A 13,154-nucleotide genomic window follows, 5' to 3' on the forward strand; every position below is an offset into this window, starting at 1 on the left:
TAGTTAATTGACAGAATTGATAACTTAGTCAAGTATAGTCAAATATATCAACTTAGTCAAATCGTTGCTTATAAAAAACAAAAAATAGACTAAATGTGAGCATGGTAAAACACAAAATTGAAGTAGACGTAAAATTCGATTTACATGTACATAGAATGAATCCATTATTATTGATAGATCTTTCATCTGAATCACTTTTATGCAAGAAAGCTTTTAAAAAAAGAATTTGTTCACTTCAAGGGTATAATAGAAGAATTGAGGAGAAGAGCACAACTTTATTTTTAGTTCATTTTTTTATATAAGAATATAGGGTATTGTTAGGAATATCTGTGGATAAAGATTGAAATTGAATTGAATAAAAAATGGTAAAACTCCTACAAATGACAGGAATAGTGATATAAATCACAAGTCAATGAAAATTCACTATTCCTAAGTTGCAAAATATTCAGAGATTGGGTGCAATTTCAATTAATTTGTTGACTCACCAAATTATACTTTCTCCCTAATTTCCTCCCTTCCATTCATTTTCCTTTTTTTCACTCTACTGCTTTTAATTAAAAGAAAAAAAAGGCATTCTCTATCTCTCTCTCCTCCGACTCTCTATTTCTCCACCGTTAAAGTTGTACTCTAAGCCTTCTCTACTCAATGATGCAAATTCTGCGGTAAGATGCTTATCAAGTTATAAAATTAAAACAATTGTAGATATAATTTATGCTCTTGACTTTTCTAAAAGTAAATTGCAATGATCTTGACTTTTAAAATTATGCTCTTCATCTCAATGACAACAAAGGTGCTCCACACAATATGTCCAATTTTTAACATTAAGATACAATTTAGAAAAATTATGCTCTTAGGACCTCAGCAAGGAGATACTCACTCAAAGATCTCTGAGGCTAAGTTAGAGATTCTGAAAACTGCACTATGAACACCAGGTTTGCAGCACTTCACAGATAATATGTCATTCATTAATGGCTTATGTACATATGCAAATCCACACCTGCCAAATACCATTAGCAGAAGAAAACATATGACACCAATAGCTCTCCTTATTATTATACCAAATGACATAACAACCTATTAATATACCAGAAGCCATATAACAGAAGCAAACATAGCATAATAGAGAAGTTTATATGCCAAATGCCATATACTAGAAGAAACATGTATTATACTAATCATAGCATAACTTATTGCATTCTACCAAAGTAAATAGAACAACTATAACCCCTTTACAGTGCACTCCATCAATTAACTCCTACATCAGATCACTAACAACCTATTCCAACACATCCAATTCTGCCAAATACTATGAGCAGGAAGAACCATATAACACCAATAACTTTCCAAATCAAATTACACTAATCATAATATAACTTTATGAAGACAACAAATGAATAACAAACTCATTACTCCACCATGACTATAAAAACACATCTTTTTAGATAAACTACATGTTAACCCATTGTAATATATTGATAAAAATTCAACTCAAAATTCACACAGCGGAAGTATATTAAAATTTCTTTTACATAATTCTCAATGATAGCCAGCAAATCAGCAAGTACTCAGCATAGGCAGCGACCAAGAATCAAACAAAAACACAGAGAACTTATAAGGGTTTTGATAGGAATTAAAACGACTATCACATACAACAAGTAAAAACTCAAAGAGATTCCGAAAGTGATTCAATATCTGCAAAAAACATGACATGCCCTTTTCAAAATAATGATAAACCACAAACATTCATCACTTTCTTGTCTATATATTTTCATTCAATCTTAATAGCACCCAATCTTACTTCTGCACAACAAATATGCATGTCACTCAAATAAACTGTTCAAATTAAAAAGGGAAAAAACAAGTTATTCATTCATTCAAGCTATTCAGTAAAAAGGAAAAACAAAAGCTATTCATTCATTCAAGCTATTCAAATTAAAAAACGAAAACACAATGCAAGCTTCTACAATACGTGCATTCATTCAGTCGCTATCAGTAAAAAAATAATAACAGCATAAGCTATTCAATTTCACACACAATGCTCACAACAAAAAGTATTAAACATGGTTAATAAATCAACAGCAATATCTCAAAAATATTCAACCCAAAATGAAGGAGCTAATGATGAAAGCATTAAACAAATAAATAATATATAATCATAAAGTATATATAGGAAATTAGGAATACTTTTAGAAATATTAACGTATGATCACTAATTAGCCTAACACAAAAGAAAATGAATAGAAAAGACAACCATGCAATTATAAAAATAAGAACAACTTGTTAATTGTGAAAAAGATAACAAAATACAAAGTTCTAAATTCACAAAGGGTTCATAAGATGTTCCAAAGAAACAAATTTCACAACCATCTCAAAAAGTATCCATTATTTAGAAAGTTCTCTAAACATAAGCAAAAAACAAAGAAACCAAACATCATTCTTAGTCAGAATCAAACCCATAATCTTCATCATTGCTTTCAAGCATCTCCGGAACAGCTACTTCCTCGTCATCGTGCTCATCTAAAAGCTCTGACTGTCTTCCCTGCTGCTGTTCAAGCCCCTGTTCCACTGCACTAGCAACCTCAACATCAACCACCGGAGCCTGTTCTTCTGTTTCAGCAAACGCCCCAACCGTTGCATCAATCACAAACTTCACAAAACTCTCATCCTTGCTTATATCCATATCATCCTTCTCTCCTTCAGCTCTAACATCGAAAGCCAATCTACCAGCACCGCAGCCACCCCTAAATCTGGATGGCTCACCTTGAACACCTACGTATCTTATCATTCTCACAGGCTCTTCATCCTCATCAGGATCGCTGTCTACTTCAATTGGAGAATCATAGTTACTTCCAAGATCAGATTCTTTACCCTTACTACCATGTTTCAACTCCTTGCCCCTCCTCTTCCTCTCTACAACTTCAGCGCACTTGGCTAACTGCACATCACATTCCTTCATTTCATCCAACAATTCATCAAGCTTCTTTGTAGCCTCGCTTCGAACTTCTGCAATAGCCACATAATGGCCACGCAGATTATATTTGCGCTTCTCTAGAAATTTTCGGTAAGAATTATCATAAATAGTATCATCATCCTCATTTCTAGCCATCGTCGTAGGCTAATTTTCAATTGAAAAGAAAGCAAAAATTAATTTGGGGGAAAAAAGGGGATTTCGCTTTTGAGGAAATACTGAACAAGGAAGACGAAAACAAAGGGAAGGGTTTCCAATTTCATACAAAATCAAAGAAATTTCGAGAACCGTGTGATGATCAATTCTCCCTTTTATTACACTACAAATCGTTGCTTATAAAAACTCACGTCTTCTAAGTTGTTAATCATACCATGCAAAAGAAGTCGTACTATTTCAAACAACGTGCCTTTCCGAGCAAACACTTCACTTAAATCATACAATAAAATACTTCAAAATAAATACCGTCTTCCCAACACTATATGCGTACCAAGGTATAAATACATTTTAAAACAACTTCTACCAATACTTGTAAGTAAATTATACTTAATACGCATAATAATAATTTTAAACCATTTTTAACCGGCTTTTATATTTTTTTTACACAAAAATTTTAAAAACTGTTACAAATACCTTACTCATATATATTATAGATCAAACAAATTCCACAACTCCTATCAACTAACCACCATAGTAACCATAGCACTACTTTTGTCCCTTCAATAATGGGCCGAATTTATAACCAAAGCCCAATCAATATGCGATTGTGTACAACCTACAAGCCTTTTCATTTCTACTTAAAAACATTCTACGATTAAAGATATTGCTAATGCCTTTGAATAACTAATATACTATATTTGCTTATAATATAACCTATGTAAAAATTTACATTAAGCAACATTACTATTACTTATCTAATATATAAAAGCAATAATAATACAAATAAATTTTCCTAACCCAAATAATAATACAATATAACTTAACAATTATCATATGCTATTCATTTCGCAATACAACCAAAGCAAAAAAATACAGAACTATCGCGCGCGTAGCGCGCGAGAGGGCGACTAGTTCCTCAAAAAGCGTGGATTATAGCCTTCAATTTAGGAATTTTTTCACCGTTTTTCACCCTGAAATAAAAATTGCCGAAGTTTTTACCATGGTTCCTAATACCCTCCGGGAGTCCAATTGAATGGGTGGAACAATCCTATATGCCTTTAAACAGTCAATTTACCCGTTCCAAACTTGCACCGATATCGTGACCTCAAGCCTACCACGGACATTTATGGCAACATATAAGGGTCATATATGGTTCCAAACATCATTATATGACCCTAAGATGTATCCCTAGGGTCTCAAGACCTTTCGCCACTGTAGACACCCATTTGTGTCTCCCCAAAACCAAACCCAATGATGAATGTCTTTCACATCGAACCATAATCGAATGAGGTAAAAGTGTGAAAAGTCAAGTGTTGCGGTTAGTTTTTATTAAAATCCTTCTTTCTGTTTTCGAAAACCTACTCTATTTTATGAAAACATCCAATTCAGTTTATTTTGGTCCATGATAAGGGTCCAATAATGGTGTAGTTGGATGGTTCTTTAAAAGACCTTTCCAACGATATATTATAAGCCCGATTCTGATGAATAATGAGGAAGTTATGGCCAAAATACTAAACTGGGCCCAAACCGGATTTTACCTACGACCCAATGATCATGAGGAGAGTCCAAAGGTTTAATCTTATTCCTAAACTAATTAGGATTGATTAGAACCTTCTATAAGTTTCTAAAATATCTTAATTATCCTTTTTTGAAAAGATAAGATCATAGAATTTGATTTGAATATAAACTTTCCTTTTTTAAAACTTTCCTATTCTATTCGGATTTAAACATGTTCAAAGATAGTCAGATATTATTTTTGTGCCTCATATTTTTTATCCAAATTTTATATGGTTGGATAGATCTTGAAGTTATCTTTCCAATGATATATTATAATATTAAATCCGAGCTATAAAGAAAAAGATATGAAAGATATACGAAACTCTATCCAAAACTGACACCGTCCTACTATTTCGGCCATATCTTTTTATCTACAAGAGATTTTAATCTGATTCTAATTGCATTAGAAATTAGACTCCAAGATATTTCCAACGACATATTATATGACTTATTTGGACTTCTAGATGAAAAGATATGATAAAAACAAAATCTGCAAAAACTGTTTCTGTCACCTGGCGACAAGATAAATCTTTGGCGACAAGGTCGGTTTGATTAGCGACAGAGTGGAGTTTTATTCCTTATCAAATTCTATGATTTTCCGGACTGTTTTCTTATAAATAGGGTCCAAACCTCTGTTTTTATTCATCAATTCTGTCAATCATCAACATTCATCAACCATCATCAATTCTTACTATCAACTGTTAATCAACCATCAATTCTCATCAACTCTTCCTTAGTTCTCTCTTTTCTCTCTTGAGCAATATATGCTTTCTTTCTCCCTCTCTTTCTAAACTACCTTTTTCATACAATATTCCACATTCACAAGACTTAGAGTCTCTTAGCCAAGTTCGAAGTTGCCTTCGCCCTTAGACGTGAAAGGTTTGATATTTTCTGAGGGTTTGGTCCAAAACTAGTCAAAACTTTATTTAATTTTATTTCAATTTATTTTCTTTAATTATTCTTTATTGATTTTCATTGAAGTTTACTAACTTGTGTATTTTGTTATTAGAAAGAGGTACGAGGCTTCAAGTAGATTAGCTTACTTCCTATTTCTTTCACAATGTAGAAAGCATGCTTATTATTAGTTTATGATTCCTAGTATCATGTTAGGATGTATTTAATTCCTAGTATCATGTTAGGATGTTATTTTATGCTTTCTAGTATCATGTTTAGGGTGCCTTTAATCCTTTCTAGTATCATGTTTAGGATGCCTTTACTCTTCCTAATATCATGTTAGTACCATGTTAGGTTTAAAGCTTTGATCTTTGTTGTTTAGTGACATGCTAGGATTGTTATTAATGTTATTAGTATCATGCCTAGGATCTTGCTATTATTATCAAGCGTTATTATGCCTTATCATGCTATTATCATCATTATTTCTATTGGTTTATTATTATGTTGCTTGATTATATGTTGTTATCGCTTGATCACACCTTTTATGATTGTTAAAGGGAATTTGTACTTGAAATCACGCTTAATAAGATAATTGATAATTTGGTTTAGGCTAATGTGATTTTAACTGAAGTGATCGCCAATAATAGTTTTATTTGTGCATTAAATTTCAACCAACATAGATAAAAAGGGTAGGTTTAATGTGATGTTTGTATGTTATTTGAAAAGCGCACATTAATACGAGCAGAACAAAGTAGAGGCCTATTTTATAGGGCGGGTCCTTTCTTTTGTAGATTGGATTCGTAGCCTCATCCCCGGACCCTGTTTGGTTCAAGACCTTATGGAGTAGTTGACGGTCCTTTGGATTGTCTTTTGGGTTTACAAGTTCCTAAAACTTGTTGGCGACTCTTTTTGCTCTTTGTCTTTCCCTTTGAAACGCCACCATACTTAATTGTATGATCACAGTGGGGTTCAAGTTTGGGGTTATCATAATGCTTGAAATATTCCCTATAGCCACCGGGCCCCGTAACCTCAAAATTCCTCAAAAATCGTGGATTATAGCCTTCGATTTTGGAATTTTTTCGCCCAGAAATAAAAATTACCGAGATGTTTACCATGGTTCCTAATACCCTCCGGGAGTCCAATTGAGTGGGTGGAACCATTCAATATGCCTTTAAACAGTCAATTTACCCGTTCCAAACTTGCACCGATATCGTGAACTCAAGTCTGTCACGGACATTTATGGCAACATATAAGGGTCATATATGGTTCCAAACGTCATTATATGACCCTAAGATGTATCCCCTAGGATCTCAAGACTTTTCGCCACCAGGCCCCGTAACCTGAAAATTCCAAAAAAAAAACGTGGATTATAGCCTTCAATTTTGGAATTTTTTTTACCTATTTTCGCCCGGAAATAAAAATTATCGAGATGTTTACCATGGTTCCTAATACCCTCCAAGAGTCCAATTGAGTGGGTGGAACCATCCAATATGCCTTTAAACAATCAATTTACTCATTCCAAACTTGCACCGATATCGTGACCTCAAACCTACCACGGACATTTATGGCAACATATCAGGGTCATATATGGTTCCAAACGTCATTATATGACCCTAAGATGTATCCCCTAGGGTCTCAAGAATTTTGGCCACCGGACCCCGTAACCTCAATTTAGGAATTTTTTGACCTTTTTTGGCCCTGAAACAAAAATTACCGAGATGTTTACCATGGTTCCTAATACTCTTCGGGAGTCCAATTGAGTGGGTGGAACTATCCAATATGCCTTTAAACTGTCAATTTACCCGTTCAAAACATGCACTGATATCGTGACCTCAAGCCTACCACGGACATTTATGGCAATATATTAGGGTCATATATGGTTCCAAACGTCATTAAATGACCCTAAGATGTATCCCCTAGGGTCTCAAGACTTTTCGCCACCGGGCCCGTAACTTCAAAATTCCTCAAAAAGCGTGGATAATAACCTTCAATTTTTGAAATTTTTTACCTTTTTTCGCCCGGAAATAAAAACTTCCGAGATGTTTACCATGGTTCCTAATACCATCCGGGAGTCCAATTGAGTGGGTGGAACCATCCAATATGTTTTAAAACAATCAATTTACCCGTTCCAAACTTGCACTGATATCGTGACATCAAGCCTACCACGGACATTTATGCCAACTTGTAATTGTCATATATGGTTCCAAACGTAATCAAATGTCCCTAAGATGTATCCCTTAGTGTCTCAAGACTTTTCGCCACCGGGCCCCGTAACCTCAAAATTTCTCTAAAAGCGTGGATTATAGCCTTCAATTTTGGAATTTTTTGGCCTGTTTTATCCAAGAAATAAAAATTGCCGAGATGTTTACCATGGTTCCTAACACCCTCCGGGAGTCCAATTGAGTGGGTGGAACCATCCAATATGCTTTTAAACTGTCAATTTACCCGTTCCAAACTTGCAGCGTTATCGTGACCTCAAGCCTACCACGGACATTTATGGCAACATATAATTGTCATATATGGTTCCAAACGTCATTATATGACTCTAAGATGTAATCTCCTAGGGTCTCAAGACTTTTCGCCACAAGGCCCTTTAACCTCAAAATTCCTCAAAAAGCGAGGATTATAGCCTTCAATTTCGGAATTTTTTGACCTTATTTTCGCCCGGAAATAAAAATTGCCGAGACGTTTACCATAGATCCTAATACCCTCCGGGAGTTCAATTGATTGGTTGGAACCATCCAATATGCCTTTAAACAGTCAATTTACCCATTCCAAACCTACACAAATATCTTGACCTCAAGCCTACCACGGACATTTATGGCAACATATAAGGGTCATATATGGTTCCAAACGTCATTATATGACCCCTAATATATACCCGTTAGGGTCTCAAGACTTTTTGCTACTGGGCCCGTAACTTCAAAATTCCTCAAAAAGCGTGGATAATAGCCTTCAATTTTGGAATTTCTTTTCCTTTTTTCGCCCGAAAATAAAAATTGCTGAGATGTTTACCATGGTTCCTAATACCCTCCGGGAGTCCAATTGAGTGGGTGGAACCATCCAATATGCCTTTAAACTGTCAATGTACCCGCTCCAAACTTGCATCGATATCGTGACCTCAAGCCTACCACGGACTTTTATAGAAACATATAAGGGTCATATATGGTTACCAACGTATTTATATGACCCTAAGATGTATCCCCTAGGGTCTCAAGACTTTTCTTCACCGGGCCCCGTAACCTCAAAATTCCTCAAAAAGCGTGCGTGGATTTCAGCCTTTAATTTTGGAATTTTTTGACCTTTTTTCCCCCGGAAATAAAAATTGCCGAGATGTTTACCATGGTTCCTAATACCCTCCGGGAGTCCAATTGAGTGGGTGGAACCATCCAATACGCCTTTAAACAGTCAATTTACCCGATCCAAACTTGCACCGATATTGTGACCTCAAGCCTACCACGGACATTTATGGCAACATATAATTGTCATACATGGTTCCAAACGTCATTATATGACCCTAAGATGTATCCCCTTGGGTCTCAAAACTTTTTGCCACCGGGCCCTGTAACCTCAAAATTCCTCAAAAAGCGTGGGATTATTCAATTTTGGAATATTTTATCCTTTTTTCGCCCGGAAATAAAAATTGCCGAGATGTTTACCATTGTTCCTAATACCCTCCGTGAGTCCAATTGAGTGGGTGGTGTAGGAGTTTATAGGTACTACGCAGCAAAAATAATATGAATCATATTCAACAAAGTACCTAATCCCAAGAATCACATGCATAACACACAAGACACATAATCATACCTTTGAAGCGTCAATTCCAAGAAGCTATTCAACAGGCAAATTAAGGAGAAAATAGAGCTCCAAGTGTTGCTCCTCTACTTAGTCCACGAGATTCGAACAAGTCGTCCTCCAATACTAGATTGGTCGAGTGATTGAGGATAACCGCGATCACCACCTTTTAGGACAACCGACCACCGCACGAACCACCACCACCACGAGACACCACCGTGCCTCGGGAGGAGGAGAGAGCCATGAGAGATAGGAGTTTGAGAGGGGTGAGATTTCGTGTTTGCTAATTCGGGTTTGATAAAAAAGATCAGTAAATTTCTTACTTGCAAACTTAGGCACCTAGTCTATTTATAATCCCATTATAATTAGACTTGTACACAAAGCCCAAAAGCCTCTTAATTCCCCTACATGGCCGGCCACCTAGAGTGATGAGGTCCATGATGGGCCTCGTCCTCTAATGCTCGATCTAGCCCCTTTGTGTGACCTTATAGGATCCGTCCAATTGGGTTTTGGCTTATTTTACTAGTCCAAAGATCGTAAGTACCTCTAGCTATAGCAAAACGACGACCCAAATGTTCGGACTTATTTATCTCCATAATTTGATCCAATTATACATCTAGTAATTGCACACGACGAAGACATAACTCCTTCAATCTCCCACTTGTCTGAGACAAGGGTGCAATATTCTAATTCCTTAAGTCAATGTATATGTCAATTTGATAATATGATTGCATCACATGTCGAGATCATATTAATCTACAAATCATTTCTTGAAATCTGAGTTAGAATTACAAAACCAAATGATTACTAAGTAATGCATTTGAACGCAGCCACGTATTTTCTAAGTTCGCCCTCTTCATGCGACCATGACACATTTCCTAATTTAATAAGTAGACTCTATCCAATCTTGTGGCAATTCACAAGCCTCCCACTCAACTTCTGAAATGACCAGGAAACACCCTTTATATTCTCCAGTTACGGGCAGACGTTGGAGTGTACCACAGCCATAACATCCATTAAATCAAATCATGTTCCACTCATGTCAAAGGAATCCACTAATATATACGGAATCTCTATACTTGAACTTCAAAGTAGGTCAATAGTTCGATCATGCATCATTCATGCATATCCAAGTGTTTGACCGAGCATCACTATGCCCCTATAGCCCATGAAACTGCGCTATCCAATCAATCTTACATGCTAGTCCATTCATTGAAATCATTTATGTCCACTTTAATGATCTCGAACTAGGAACTTATATAATATATGAATTTTGTTCACTTGTGGGGTTTCATTCAAAAGGTCATCAACCTAGTGAGCCCATCAATTGATAATTATTCTGGACATTTTATTTAATTTCCAAAACCATATTTAAATAAGAGATTTAATAATTTCTGTTTTAAACAAAATTCTGCAAATTGATGTATTTCTCATGTAACATGTTTTCTCAAACATACACAACTTAAATTACATAATTTACTTCAATCCAAGACTTTAATATGACTTTCATACCTTAGTCTATGGAAGGGGTTTAGTGATTTCTCACTCATAATGTAACTTTGCAGAACATGACCTCCCGCTGGTCAATGATCTCATAACTGAGGCGATATTTGATATCCATTTGTTTGGATTTGTAATGTGACCCTGGCTCCTTTGTTCTTGGGCAAAGGTGACCCTTTAGTCACATGACATTTTAATCCAAATTTCCTCTAAAACTATCCGACTATAGCTTAATACACATATTCTGACATTGAGCATGCAATAGTGCTCTACTTTGAATTCTTCAAGCTCACTATACTTATCCATACTAACAAAATATGCATCTAAATCAACTTCTAGAATCATCTTGCCTGTTTGGAAAAAACTTGCATTTGTAAAACCTTTTGACAATTTGTTTACCTTTAACACCATAAACTAGAAAATTCCTTTAGTGCTTCTCAAGTACTCAAGGATTTGTTCTTGATAAATCTCCGTATGCTTATTCTGTATTAGCTCAAAATTTTCTACACATGCACAAGTCATATGTAACAACTTGCTTTGTACATATCATGGCACATGTAATGGACCCTTTAGCAAAAGCATAAGGTACATTACCTTTACAACTCAACTCTACTAGCTTTCAAAGCACTGAGTTTTACTTAGTGTATAACCATGAGGCATGGGAAGAGATCCTCTCTTAGAATCTTTCATCTTGAACTTCTCAAGAACCTTATCAATATAAGTCTCTTGATTAGGTCCAATCATTCTTCAAGATTCACTTTGTGGATTTTGATGCCCAATATGTACTCAACATCTCCTAAGTCTCCCATATAGAAACAATCTTTCTAACCACTGCTTGACTCATTCAAGCATTCATATATCATTTCATATGAACTATATGTCAACTACATACTAGACTAAAAAGACCAATTGCTCCCACTAAACTTCTTGTCTCTACAAGATCTCTTTTGTTCTTTCAAGGTAATCAAACTGTTTAATTTCCTAATCGAAATGAATGTTCTGACTCCCTGATACTTACTTCAATCCATAAATGAATTTCTGAAGTTTGCAAAACATCCTAGGAATTCCTGGATTTCAAAACTTTTAGGTTGTATCATATACATGCTGTCCATCAAGAACATTTCATGAAGGTGATTTTGATTTCCAAAACTAGAATAATCCGAATAGGCTTACATAACTAATAGGTTTGACCCTGTTTGTAAGACTATCATGGACTAGCACATCTTTACAGACATGGAGTCCATTATGGATTACTTGGCTTTAAGCCACATCCTGAGTTGGCACTTGTCCAAAGCTTGCTTGTAGATATGGATTCCAACTATTCCAATAGGAAAATTTTAGAATCCACCTTAGAGTAGAATTCCAACAAACTGTTTGTTTTGATCCTAAGTAACCTAGAATAGGTATGAGCGACAATAGAATTATTCTCTTCAACTCTTTGAAGCCTTTCATTCTAGTAGGACGATAGAAGTCTCGCTAGTTGAATTAGCTTGCTTCGACACATGTTTTATCAAATTAGCTGATTTCATGCGGCTTCGTTTCTGATGTAGTGTTATCCACATCCTTTTGTTGCTCGTCTCGAATCTCATCGAGATCTAACTTTACTCCCACTTGGCTTTGTAGGAAGACATTTCTATCTATAAAGGCACCATCGCGAGCAACAAACATTTTGTTTCTACGCAATTGTAGGAATATTACCTTTGATTTAGGGTCTATTATATCATCTTTGTAAACATTTTACATAGATTTCATATTCACTCGATCCTGTTTAGAAAAGATAACTTTGGAACATTTCCAGTCTATAACATTTATGCATCTTTTCTACTGCTTTGGTTACGTTTCTGTTTAGTATATTCGCAATTGTTGTTGTTCTAATGCATATCCTCAAACGATATTTGTAAATCATTAAATCTTGGATCGAACAATGGCAATCAAAGTGTGATTCCTGCTTTATACATACATTTTAAGTGTAATGTTCTGGATTGTGAACTAATTCAACAATTCTTTTTAGATGAGCATTTGTTTTAGAGTTAAATATTTATCACAACAATCATATTGTGGTGCTAATTTGTTTATCTCCAACTGATTTTACATTTCATTTGGAATTTTGAACATTTCAATGATTCCAACTTTTATTTCATTAAGTAATTATCGATGTATCTACTTAAATCGTTAATAAAAGAAATGAATTAGTTAAATCCTTTTGCTAAATCTTGAAGTTGTGGTACACACACATCATATGTTTGTGTTCCAAAATGTCATTTTAGCTCTTTCACTCTTTCAA

Source organism: Chenopodium album, chromosome 19 (assembly GCF_948465745.1).
Source record: "Chenopodium album chromosome 19, dcCheAlbu1.1, whole genome shotgun sequence".
Lineage (NCBI taxonomy): Eukaryota > Viridiplantae > Streptophyta > Magnoliopsida > Caryophyllales > Amaranthaceae > Chenopodium > Chenopodium album.